Source organism: Mustela nigripes, chromosome 6 (genome assembly GCF_022355385.1).
Source record: "Mustela nigripes isolate SB6536 chromosome 6, MUSNIG.SB6536, whole genome shotgun sequence".
In the NCBI taxonomy this organism is placed as follows: Eukaryota; Metazoa; Chordata; class Mammalia; order Carnivora; family Mustelidae; genus Mustela; species Mustela nigripes.
Genome location: NC_081562.1, coordinates 92,351,764 through 92,365,243, shown reverse-complemented (window position 1 = coordinate 92,365,243; position 13,480 = coordinate 92,351,764). Strand labels below are relative to the sequence as shown.

Below are 13,480 nucleotides of genomic sequence, written 5' to 3'. Positions count from 1 at the left end.
CCAGGCACTGTGTAAGGATGGAAGGATGTAAAGAGGATTAAATCATGGTCTTGGGTTTTTTTGTTTTTTATTTTGTGGTTCTGTTTTTTAACACAATATCTAGTAGCAGAGATAGGACAAACAGTGACAGAAGAAACAGAAATCAGAAAATCACATTTTTAGCTACGAGGAACCCAGAGGCCATCTAATCCAGGCGATCATAATCGCCTGGTTAGTTAAAAATACAGATTCCTGGCCCCAGTGTTAGATTATCTGATTCAGTAGCTTGGGACGGGGCCCAGGAATCTGTGTTTGTAACAAGGTGATGATTCTGTTGTCCTTGGGTGCATGGGAACCACCAATATAGCTCCACAGTAGTACCGAATGCTCAGAGGAGGAAGTGACCTATCCAAGGCCTCTCAAGGTGATGGCCAAGACAAAACTCAGTGTTCAGATTCCCAGAGTTACAGTTACAGAGAATACATTTTTGACATTAGTAACATTGTCAAGTAAGTCATGAAACTAAATTTAAAAAAAAAAACACCAAACTTCTAAGTCATGTGAAGTTCTATTGAAAAGACGTTTTTGCTCTTGAGAGTGGTCATGTAATACAAGTCAAATGTGAATTTTTAAAATTAAAATGTCTTTATTGGTGTCTCTTCAACATCCAACTGAACTGGAAAATGACAAAATGAATGTTTAATTACCTCTGCAGAGACCTTTTTTCCAAATAAGGTCACATTCACGGGTTCCAGGAATTATGGCTTTAGTAATAAAGAAAGGACAGGATTCAGTGTTTGAATAGTAGCATCGAGGATGCAGATTCTTTCTACTTTGCTCTGCCACCCAGTTTTGGCTTTATCCCACTTATCTTTAGTTGTGGTGTGACTGCCAATGGCACTGGGAACTCTGTGCTTTTCCACTCACAATTTACTGGAGAAGAAAGGGCCTGTCTTTCCATGGCATTAAAGATTAAGAAGTCTATTTCCCAGAGCCCTCACCAAGACTCTCCTTGAGACACAAATTTGTCCCCAGTTGGCTTAGATTTGTCCATCCCTGAACAAATCATGGGCAAGGGGGTAAGTTGCCATGAATAGTTTAGATTAATTGGGACATGGTGGGGAGTGAGTCATAATGCCTACTGCCCAGGAAAATTCAAAACTTAGACTCTGTTATTAAAAGAGTTGAATCTAGGGTGCCTGGGTGGCTCAGTGGGTTAAGCCGCTGCTTTCGGCTCAGGTCATGATCTCAGGGTCCTGGGATCGAGTCCCACATCGGGCTCTCTGCTCAGCAGGGAGCCTGCTTCCTCCTCTCTCTCCCTGCCTGCCCCTCTGCCTACTTGTGATCTCTCTCTGTCAAATAAATAAATAAAATCTTTGGAAAAAAAAAAAGAGTTGAATCTAGGTCAAAAACAAATTTTCTTTCTTGAAGGCACAATACTTGGGATAGACCATGACTAGGTAATATTTTGAGATATTAATTTCTACATGTTCATTGTTCCCTGTTTTCCCATTTCTCCTTTCCCTACTCAGGTAGGAAGATAATTTAGTACTGCTTTACCTAGGGTAAGATATTTGAACAAATACATTTCCTGCATCTTCTCCCCATGTTAGTTTCTTCCTCCAACCTTAATATTTTTAGAGAAAACACTGGAATTGGGGAAATAAACAAAAGGGAATGTGACTTGTGGATGTACACAGTGTCTCAAAGAAGCAGGCCCTTTTCCTCAAGACAAGGAGATTCATTCTGGCTGATAAGCGAATGAGGTTTGGATCTTCCAGAGGAGGAAAGGCCATTCACTTTGTGGAAGAACCTCGGGGAGGTGGCAAGACTCGAAGGAGTGATGGCTTCATTGTATGTTTAGGTAGATGAGACCCTGGGTGACTTCATGTAAGACACCTGTGTCCCACCATAACAGGAAGGCAGTAGAGATTCACCAGATATAAAGAGCATATAAAGACTGGGATGGCAGACACTTAAGTGGTAACCTATGCATACAGAAGACTTGATTTTTTGCTCTAAGGGCTATCCCCGCCTCCCACCCTATCATTAATGGTTAAGGTGTTCGTTGGCTTTTTAAAAATTTGTGGGCTGAGATTAAAATCTGCTCCAGGGGCACCTGGGTGGCTCAGTGGGTTAAAGCCTCTGCCTTTGGCTCAGGTCATGATCTCAAGGTCCTGGGATCGAGCCCCACATCGGGCTCTCTGCTCAGTGGGGAGTCTGCTTCTCCCTCTCTCTCTGCCTGCTTGTGATCTCTGTCTGTCAAATAAATAAATAAAATCTTTATAAAAAATAAAATAAAATCTTCTCCAGTATTACGGTCTAGTTTCTTTCATATTAGGATTATAACTTTTGTATAGCTTTTTGTATTTTCCTGAAGTTTTAAGTTAACTTTTTTTATGCGCTTACTCAACTTCTTAATCAAATTATCTCCACATGTTTTTGTTTTGTTTTGTTTGGATTTCAAGCATAGAAGTAATATGATCTGATTTACATTTTGGAAAGTGCTCTGTGGAGACTGAAATGAGGGAGCAATGGTGGAAACAAAGGGACCATTGCATAGTCCAAGAAAGAAATAATGGTACTATAGGTTAAAGTGGTGGTCATGGGGATAATGAGAATGAATGAAATCAGTATATAATTTGGAGGCAGAACCACTGAAGGATTTTAATCAGTTACTCTGTCAAAAAAGAATTTATTATGCTCCTACTATGTGCCAGGTGTAGTTCTAGATGCTGGAGTTAGAGTGGTAGACAAGACTGAGTCCTTGCCTCCAAGCAGTTTGTATCCTGATGGAGTGGAAGTGCTGGGCAATACACAAATAAAAAAACAAATGAAATAATCTTATATACTGATACATGCCATTAAGCAGAGAAAATTTAGTAATGTAATAGATGACCAAGGAAGTTGTTTACCTTTTTTTAACCAATGTTATTGAGATAAAATTTATATTAAACAAAATGCATCCTTTTGACTATAAAGTTTGATGAGTTTTGACTTAGAAATACATCTGTGCAACCACCATGCCAAGATATAGGACATTTATCTCATCCCAAAAAGCTCACTGGTGCCTCTTTGAGGTAAATCTTCCCTCCTTTCAATAACACTGGTTTCTGCCAAGTCTCTAGACAACCATTGATGAGCCTGCTGTCTCTATAGATTTCTTTTGATTTTTTCTTTTTATTTTTATTCATTTCCTTAAAAAAATTTTTTTAATTTACATTCAATTTAGTTAACATATAGTGTATTATTAGTTTCCAGGGTAGAATTTAGTGATTCATCAGTTGCATGTAACACCCATGCTCATTACATCAAGTGCCCTCTCAAATAAATAAAATCTTAAAACAAATATAAATTAAAAAAAAAATTAAAAAAAAAAAAAAAGGGCGCCTGGGTGGCTCAGTGGGTTAAGCCGCTGCCTTCGGCTCAGGTCATGATCTCAGGGTCCTGGGATCGAGTCCCGCATCGGGCTCTCTGCTCAGCAGGAAGCCCGCTTCCTCCTCCTCTCTCTCTCTGCCTGTCTCTCTGCCTACTTGTGATCTCTCTCTCTGTCAAATAAATAAATAAAACCTTTAAAAAAAATAATAAAAATAAAAATAAAATAAAATAAAATCTTTAAAAAATTAATGCCCATCGCCCAGTTACCACACCCTCCACCCACCACCCCCTCCCCTCAATTTGTTTCCTATACTTAACAGTCTCTTATGGTTTGCCTCCGTTTTTATCTTATTTTTTCTTCCCCCTCCCCTATGTTCATTTGTTTTGTTTCTTCAGTTCTACATATGAATGAAATCATATGATAATTGTCTTTCTTTGACTTATTTCTCTTTTTTTATTATTTGAGATAGAGTGAGAGAGGGAGAGCATGAGAGGGGGGAGATTCAGAGAGAGAAGCAGACTCTCTTCTGAGCAGAGAGCCCAGTGTGGGCTCCGTCCCAGGACTCCGGGATCATGACCTGAGCCTAAGGCAGACAACAACTGAGTCACCCAGGCACCCCTTCTCTGACTTATTTCACTCTGCATAATACCCTCTAGTTCCATCCACATCATTGCAAATGGCAAGATTTTTTTTTCTTTTTCTTTTGCTTTTTTTTAAGATTTTACTTACTTGGGATGCCTAGGTGGCCCAGCCAGTTAAGCGTCTGCCTTCAGCTCAGGTCATGATCCCATTGGGCTCAATCCAGCATTGGGCTCCCTGCTCAGTGGGGAGCCTGCTTCTCCTTCTCACTCTGCCTGCTGTTCCCCCTACTTGTGCTCTCTCTCTTTGACAAATGAATAAATAAAATCTTAAAAAAAAAACTATCTTTAAAAAAGAGGATTTTATTTATTTTTTGGGGGGGGGCGCTTGTGAGAGAGAGTACAAGCAGGAGGAGGGGCAGAGGGAGAAGCAGACTTCCTGTTGAGCAGAGAACCCTATTACGGGCTTGATCCCAGGACCCCAGGATCATGACCTGAGCAGAAGGGAGGAGGCTTAACTGACTGAACCACTGCAAATGGCAAGATTTCATTCTTTCTGTTGGCTGAGTAATATTCCATTGTGTATGTATACACATCTTCTCTATCCATTCATCTGTTGATGCGCATATATGCTCTTTCCATATTTTAGCTATTTTGGACATTGCTGCTATAAACATTGGGATGCATGGGTCCCTTTGAATCACTATATTTGTATCCTTCGGATAAACACCTAGCAGTGCAATTGCTGGGTCATGGGGTAGTTCTATTTTTAACGTTATGAGGAACCAACATACTGTTTTCCACAGTGACTGCATCAGTTTGCATTCCCACCAACCATGTAAGAGGGTTCCCCTTGAGGCTACTTATTTTTAAAGAAGATCATTTTTGCTGCCATTGGGGAATTAGTTGGAATGAATCTGGTTGGAGGGATACAGGAAGAGCAAGAGTAGATATGATGAGAGAAAAATACCAATAAAATAATAGAAATAGAAATAATTAACATTTATCAGACATTACTCAATCCCAAGCACTCAGTGCTTTAAGTGCTTAGTGTTTTAATTTTAATTTAATCTTCCTAACAAGCCCTTTGATGTTACCCCTATTTTATGGAGGAGGAAACTAAGGTTTGGAGAGATTAAGTCATTTGCCCAAGTCATATAGCTAACAAGTGGTAGTCAGGATTCCAGCCCCCACACAAGAGCATACACTTATATAGTGCTTCCTACCTGCCAAGCACTGTTCTAGGCACTTTAATCTTCACAAGAAGCTTCATAGATATTATTCCAGTTTTAATGAGGAAACTAGAGGCTCAGAGAGAATAATTACATACCCTATAAGCAACTGGCAGAACAGGTCCTTCTAGTTCTAAATCCTATCTTTGAATGTGTCATTGTTTATTCATCCCAGGGAACATTTCTGTGCCCACACATTTGGAGCAGGGTTTTCTAGCCAGGAGTTGTGATGTGGCTTGCTTCTGTTCCCATGAACCTTTGGAAACCTCTCCTAACATCTTCTAACCAGCCTTGCTTGAGCCTCTCTTCCAGGATTTTCCCTGTGAAGGCAGAGGAACCTCTGTCATCCATAGGTCTCCTCTTCTGCAGGACTTTCCCCTGAGGCTTGGCAAGCTCTCTGATGTCCAGTGAACCTCAACCCAGAAGCTGGGGGAGGTGGGAGGAGAGAGCACCATCCAGAGTATCATGGGGCTGGCCTGGTCACTGAACTATCACCTGGCCAGACTGTCTGAGACATTCTTGAACAACAAAAGTGTAAATACTGCAACTGGACCAGAACAAATGGATACAGAGAATTTTAATGTCAAACTTGGAACAACAAACAAAATGTTCCTTTGGCAATGTCCAACAGAGGAGCAGGAGGTATAAGGATCTTTAAAATTGTTTGTGTGTGTGTTTTTTTAATAGTCAGGGGCAAGTTTCAACCAGGATATGAAAATGAACTGGAAGTAAACAGTTTCAAAGGCAGAATTGAGACTCTCCTTAGAAATCTTGTGAAATCTCCTGTCTTGTGCAATTTCAAGAGCCTTTCAAAATAAGGACAGAAATGCCACCTCTTCTAAGTTTGCCAGAGGAGGAGAGGTCTGAATTTCTCCTTCTACTGAAGAATGTGGAGCACCCTCCCCACACACTCCACCCCCCATGCCCCCATAGGGTTCTACCACCTTCCATACCAGTACCAGAAGAGGCAGGTGATGGGTTGGCCACATCCAAGACAACAATGGCTTAATTGTTATGTGTGACTCGTGCTTCAGGAACCTGTTGGCCAGGCAACTGGACCTGTGAGGCTTGAGGGCGCTGGCTGTGTGTCAGAAGGAGAAGAAGGTCCAGCAGCTGGGAGGCCAGACGTCAGAGAGGCTGGAGTCGGTGGTCCTGGGCCTCCCTAAGACAGAGAGCATCTCTGCAGCCACCCAGTGGGGGAAGGAGTATGTGAGGGCGGAGGTAGGACATAGATATATTTCTCTTAATCTAGATGTCCTCTTATTCCAAATACTGGTCCCATGAGAAGATGACACCAGCCTCCTAAATAAGAGAGACACTATTAAATTGTAAAATTTGCTCTTAATTACCTACTTTGGCCGAAAAGAACAATGATTTGGATCCAAGACAGCAGCTAATTCTACTTAGTCATAGTCTATGGTATGTAGCCATAGGTATATAAACATGCTTCCTATTAGTAAAAACTATTTAATAACAAGTAATCTTTGTATAGTACTTCATAATTTTATAAAAATGTTTTATATACCCTACGTCCTGTTTTAAAAAGTTTTCTTTCACCTCAGATCATGGGAACATTTTTTAATGGGTCTTGCTTGTCCACATTCAAGGTCTTTGCCCAGAGCTCCTGCACATGCTGGTACAATGGAACCTATGGGAGTTGGAGTCTGGATACCTGCAAAACATTCCAGCTCCACTCTGTGTGACCTCAGGTAAGTCATCTAACTTCTCAGTGATCCAGTGTTTTTTCCCAGTGAAGTAGGACTGTGATAAAGCATCCCTGAGATAATGTACGTGAAAAACTTTGAAATGGAGAGATAGAGTCAGATAATGGACCTGGTGAGTGAGTCACAGGTCAAGCTAGAGAATGAGTATTCTGTCTTCTGTGCAATGGGGAGCCATAGCAGTTTCTGGAAAAAGGCGGTTCTTCTCCTGATCTTTCCCAAATTTCATTTGTCCATTCTGAATCCACCTAATTTCTTGGACTTTGGACCTCTGTCTACTGCAGTGTCTAGCAGTCTTACTGTGAACTCAAAAAAGAAGGAAACTGTTGGCAAGTAGCTGCAGGAATTGGGGTCCTGGGAAAACCAGGAGAGAGGTTAAGTTCCCAAAAGACAGAAGAAGAGGACCTAGGGTGCCTCTTTATAGGGGCTTCTCATGAGCTCTGTGCTAAGATCTGGAACTGGGAGCCTGAATGAACCTCCCCTCCCATGGTAGAGTGGCTTCAGTAGTTGCTGGGATTTCTTACATTGGCTTCTGTTGTCCTTTACATGAAGAAAGAGAAGTATACCATTCATAACCGTCTTCCCTAAGTATATAGTGGGCTCCTTGTTGCTCAGCAAGAAAATGCTTCAGATGGCAATGTTGGATAGAAATCTCTGCCCCGCCTCCACTCTCTCCTTCTTTTCGCTCCTCCCTCCTCTCCCATTCTTCTTTACTTCTGAATGGTTAATGGATACATTTGAAAATAACTGACACACTCGATAGCCTCTGGATTGTATACAAAGATCATATTCTTATTGCAGACACCCAAATTAAGAGCGGATTACACAAGACAGGTATTTCTTTCTTCCCTCATGGAAAAACCTGGCATGGTATGGCATCTTCTCTCTATTGATTTGTCAGGGGCTCCAAGTTTTTCAGTCTTCCCCTCTGCTATCCAGCAGTCCAGGATGGCTCTAGCCAGCTGGAATGGGGAAAAGAAGGACAGGGCTCTATCCTGTAAGGGTACAGCACAGATATTTTGCACATCTTGCTTGTGCTCAAGTACATTGGCCAGAATTTAGTCACATTGTCAGACCTAACTGCAAGGGAGGTGGTTCTCATTCTGAGTAGCCATGGATTCAGCTAAAAATCCAATTATGGTGGATAAAGGAGAGAATGTATATTGTGGGAAAGCTGGCAGTCTCTGCCACACAGAGTAAGTCAATTCTTTTGGGGGATCTTTAGCAATAGCTTCTTCCTTTCTAGTCTTTGGTATTTGACAGGTTTAATAATTATACTTCTGAATCTTTAGGTCAGATAATAGGGACGTGTCTATGAAGGCTCCAGGAATTCTCCTTTTCTTAGGAACCCAGGCCTCTCTTAACAGCAGAGAATTGAGAAGAGTTTGGAGACATTTCTAAGAATCAATCAGCTTTGGTCTTCGGGTTGTTTCCTTTGCAGGATAGAGATACTTACCTTTGTTTTAAAATAGTTTTGTTGAGATATAATTTAGAGTTTACTTACTGAATTTTATGTAACTGTATAACTCAATAATTTTTTTTTTTTACTAAATTTATACAATTTGTGCAACCATCACACAATCCAGTACTGAAAAAATTTTCTTCATCCAAAATGTTCTCTTGTACATGAAATCAGTTCCCACTTTCATGGATTTGTTTTCTGTCTCTATAGATTTACCTTTTCTAGAAATTCTATATAAGTAGAATCCTACAACATGTAGTCTTTTGTGTCTGGCTTTTTTTTCTACTTAGAATAATGTTTTGGGGTTTATCCATGTTGCTGCATAACTCAAGAGTTCATTCTTTTTATTGCTGAATTGTATTCTATAATATGGATATACCACATTTTCTCCATTCACCAGTGATGGCCGTTTGGAACTAATATAAAGAATGCTACTGTGAAATTCAAACAGCCTTCTTGTGAACACATGCTTTCATTTCTCTTGAGTAGATACCTTGGAGGGGAGCTGCTGTATCATATGATATGTTTAACCTTTTAAGAGACTGCCAAACTGTTTTCCAAAGACACTTTATCATTATACATTCCCATCAGCAATGTGCAATATGTGAGAGTTCTGTTTTCTCCATACCCTCAACAGCCCTTAGCATTGTCAGTTTTTTGGGTTATAGCCACACCGCTATGCATGCAGTAGTATCCCTTTATGGTTTTAATTTGCATTTTCCTAAAAAAAAATTTGTCCTTCCCTGTTATTAATAATACTGAGCACATGAAAGGTTATAAAACTTCCTATAAGCATTAGTGGCACCCTATAAATTTTGTTTTCATTTCACTCAACTCAAGATCCTTTCTGATTTCCCATGTGATTTTTTTCCTTTGCCCTAAGGATTATTCAGATGTGTCTTAATTTCCAAATATTTGGGGTGCTTTCAAATTTTTTCTTGTTGAATTCCAATTTAATTCCTCTCTTTTGTATGACTTCAGTCTTTTAAATTTTACTGAGATTTGTTTATGGCCTCATATATTATTTACTCTAGAGAATGTTTCATGTGTGCTTGAAAAGAAAGTTATTCTAGGGACGCCTGGATGGCTCAGTCAGGTAAGCATCTGTTTTCAGCTCAGGTCATGATCTGAGGGTCCTGCAGTTGAACCCCATCTAAGCCTCCTTGCTCACTGGGGAGCCTGCTTCTCTATCTACCTGATGCTACCCCTGCTTGTGTTCTCTCCCTCTGACCAACAAATAAATAAACTCTTTTTGTTTGTTTGTTTGTTTGTTTTAAGAAAGTTATTCTGGGGGCACCTGGGTGGCTCAGTGGGTTAAGCCGCTGCCTTCGGCTCAGGTCATGATCTCGGGGTCCTGGGATCGAGTCCCACATCGGGCTCTCTGCTCAGTAGGGAGCCTGCTTCCCTCTCTCTCTCTTTCTCTGCCTGCCTCTCTGTCTACTGTGATCTCTCTCTGTCAAATAAATAAATAAAATCTTAAAAAAAAAAAAAAGAAAAAGTTATTCTGTTAGTTGAGTGGAGTGTTCTATAGCTATTGGTTAGGTCAAGTTGGTTGATAATGTTCAAGTCTCCTTATCTTGCTAATTTTCTGTTTTATCAATACTCAAGAGAGAAACACTTAAATCTACAGCTATAATTCTTGAGTGGTCTGTTTTTTCTTCCAGTTCTGTTCATTTTTCTTCCTGTTATTTTGTGGGTCAGTTGTTAGGTGCATGTACATTATAAATTTTATCCTTCTAAAGGTATAATGACATTATACAATGTCTCTATCTCTAGTAATATTTGTATTCTTAAAGTTGGTTAATACAGCTATTTAACTTCTCTTACAATTACTATTTGTATGGCAAAACTTTTTTGATCTTCATCTTTTCAATCTGTTTGTGTTTGGGAATCTAAAATATGTCTCTTCTAGGGCCACCTGGCTGGCTCAGTTGGTAGAGTGTGCAACTCTTGATGCCGGAGTAGTGAGCTTAAGCCCCACAATTGGGTGTAGAGCTTACTTAAAAACAAACAAACAAATAAAACGTGTCTCTTACTGGGCACCTGGGTGGCTCAGTGGGTTAAGCCACTGCCTTCGGCTCAAGTCATGATCCCAGGGTCCTAGGAGTGAGGCCCACATCAGGCTCTCTGCTCAGCAGGGAGCCTGCTTCCCCCTCTCTCTCTCTGCCTGTCTCTCTGCCTGCTTGTGATCTCTCTGTCAAATAAATAAATAAAATCTTAAAAAAAAAAACATGTCTCTTATAGACTGTATAGTTAGGTCTTGTTTTTTATACAGTCTCACAATTTCTACCTTTGATTGGAAAGTTTAGTTCACTTACAATAATGTAGTTATTAATGTTGTTTGTTGTGGGTTTTTTTTGAGCGAGCAAGAATGCACATGAGTGGGGGAAGGGGCAGAGGGAGAGGGAGCAGACCTTAAGCAGACTCTGCCCTGAGTCCAGTACAGGGTTCAACCCCATGGTCCTGAGATCATGAGTCAGATGCTTAACCGACTGAATCAACCAGGCACCTTAATGTTATTGGATTTGTATTTGTCACTTTGCTATTTATTTTCTTTTCTATTTTGCTATTTCTATTATCATTTAATTTATAATATTTTCTTATTAATTTATTTTCTTGAGGTCTTATATCATTTTTCCTCTGTTCCTCCTTTACTGCCATCTCTTACGTTAAAAAGTTTCTAGTAGACCATTTTAATTCCACTCTTCATTTTTAAGGCTTTTTAAAAAATGTTATTTCCTTAATAATTGGAGCAGTGGTTCTCAACTGTGAGCAATATTCCTCCCCCATTCCTGCTAAAGGATATCTGGAAATGTCTGGAGTCATTTGTCACTGTCACAGCCTGGGAAGGCATTCAGAGTTCAGTCAGTTCTCGAATGAGCCGGACTTTAGCTTTCGGCTGGGCTCCCACCGTTCACCGTTCTTCCCGTGCATGTGAAGAGCGCTCTAGGCAGAGACCTACGTATGAAAAGCTTTTTCCAGCCTTTCAGTGGCTCTTTTGTTTCCAGGACGTCACATCTAAATTTCTGGTGGGTCTTCTGCTTGCCCCAACTGGGTCCATAAACTGAGGCTAGAAGAGCTTTGAGTTTTCCCCTCTCTCCATCCTACTGATGAGGGAGCAGAACACAAGCTGAGGGCAAAGCACGAGATGACACTCTATAACCCCCCTTCGCCACTGGGTGGGACACATGTGATATTCCTGCAGGCAACTCACAACCCTCTTAATGTTAATGCCTGACTAGGGGTGCCTGGGTGGCTCAGTGGGTTAAGCCTCTGCCTTTGGCTCAGGTCATGATCCCAGGGTCCTGGGATCGAGCCCCACATCAGGTTCTCTGCTCTGTGTGGAGCCTGCTTCCCTCTCTCTCTGCCTGCCTCTCTGCTTGCTTGTGATCTCTGTCAAATAAATAAATAAAATCTTAAAAAAAAAAAAAAGTTAATGCCTGACTAGAGGGGAAAACTACCTTAAAAATGGCAAAGCCCCTGGTATCCTGTGAGTGTTTTAACAAGAAAATCCTTTGGAAACCTCCCTTTTCCTTACCTCCCTCAGCTCCCAAGTATATCATCATTTATCTCTCACAGCCCCAGTGCAACAGCTCTTTCTGCTCATGGGTCCTGTCCCTGTGGTTTAATAAAATCACCATTGTGCATCAAGGACATCTCAAGAATCTTTCTTGATGGTTGGCTCCGGACCTCACCCACCAAGACTCACCTACGTTCCAAAACTACATCACAAAGTTTGCTGCTCTTACTGATAAGGTTGTGGTGTGTTCCCATCTTCTGCCTGAAATTAAGCCTGCCCCCTCGGGCACAAAGATGCTAATTTTTCCAAGCAGCTCTGCTCTTCTTGCCTGTTAAACTCCAGTGGGGATAGGGGAATGACCCCAGTCAAGGAGATCACAGTTTCCTGCTGATCTCATTTGAAGAGCTTGCAGTTTTTCATGACTAAATGATTCTCAATTCATTATTTACCTTTGGTTAATTTTCAGAGAACTTAAACCATTGCTTCTGACAGTTCTGTCCAATTTTATACTTGCTTTTGGACAAAAGGATTTGCTGATCTCTTCATCCCATAGTTGGAAGTTCCCTTACTACCTTGGAGTTAAAGTTTGCATCATAAAACCTGGCAACCAGAACACCTGGGTGGCTGTGGGTCAAGCCTCTGTCTTTGGCTCAGGTCATGATCCCAGGGTTCTGGGATCGAGCCCCACACTGGGCTCTCTGTTCAGCAGGGAGCCTGCTTCCCCCTCTCTCTCTTTGCCTGCCTCTTTGCCTACTTATGATCTCTGTCTGTCAAATAAATAATAAAATTTAAAAAAGAAAATCTTAAAAAAAATAAATTAGATAAACAAATAAATAAATAAAATCAAACCTGGCAACCCTTGGGTAGCCCTTTCACTCCCAAAGGGTAAACAGCACTCTTGAGGGGGAAGGAAGTCTGGGTCCATGTTTCTCCAGAAGGCAGAGAAAACTAAACATAGAAGTTCTTTGAAAACTGTAGGCCGTCTCCTACCAGCAATCAAGTATTTTTTTTTTTTTTTAGAGGAGGGGAGGGGCAAAGGGAGAGGGAGATAGATAACCTTAAGCAGGGGCTCCATCTCACAACTCTGAGATCAGGACCTGAGCTGAAATCCAGCTGGGACACTTAAGTGACTGAGCCACCCAGGTGCCCTACTCAAGTATTTTTGACCTTTGGTTCAAAAGAACTGATTCTGAGCCCCAGCCAGGGCTCTGATCCATGTGGTGTGTTTTTTTGAGGAGCAGTGTTGTTGGGGTCTGGAGCCAACTTGAGATGTCTTTGGTGCAGAAAGGTGGTTTTATTCAAGCATGGGAACAGGCCCCCTGGGTAGGAAGAGCTGCAACTGTATCCCCAGATTGTGAGGAGTAGCTGATTATATATTTGGGGGTTGGGAAAGTAAAGATAAGGGAAGTTCCAAAAAGATTTTCATAGGCTAAACAAGACTCACAGGATATTGGAGGCCTTGCTATTGTCAAAACTAAGGTGGTTTCTCCCTCTAGCAAGGCATTAACATGAAGATGGATGTGAGCATCCTGAAGAACTGTACTCTGACTGATTCAAGTATTTGTCAGTGGGAGGCAGGTTATAAGGACTTTTCATTCTCTCTATATTT

At 41.1% G+C, this 13,480-nt stretch overlaps 1 long non-coding RNA gene across 3 annotated transcripts in view; it reads left to right on the top strand.

Moving 5' to 3' along the window:
* The first annotated feature begins 5,969 nt into the window (after nucleotides 1–5,969).
* Nucleotides 5,970–13,480, top strand: part of LOC132020782 (uncharacterized) — a 31,594-nt gene continuing 24,083 nt past the window's right edge. Inside the window, exons 1-2 of one of the 3 annotated variants that reach the window (XR_009405081.1) lie at nucleotides 5,970–6,389; nucleotides 6,776–6,877. This is a non-coding gene — a long non-coding RNA (uncharacterized LOC132020782). Of the gene's footprint in view, nucleotides 6,390–6,775; nucleotides 6,878–7,693; nucleotides 7,760–13,480 lie in introns of those variants that run through there. The other 2 variants (XR_009405080.1, XR_009405082.1) reach the window with 2 other exon arrangements.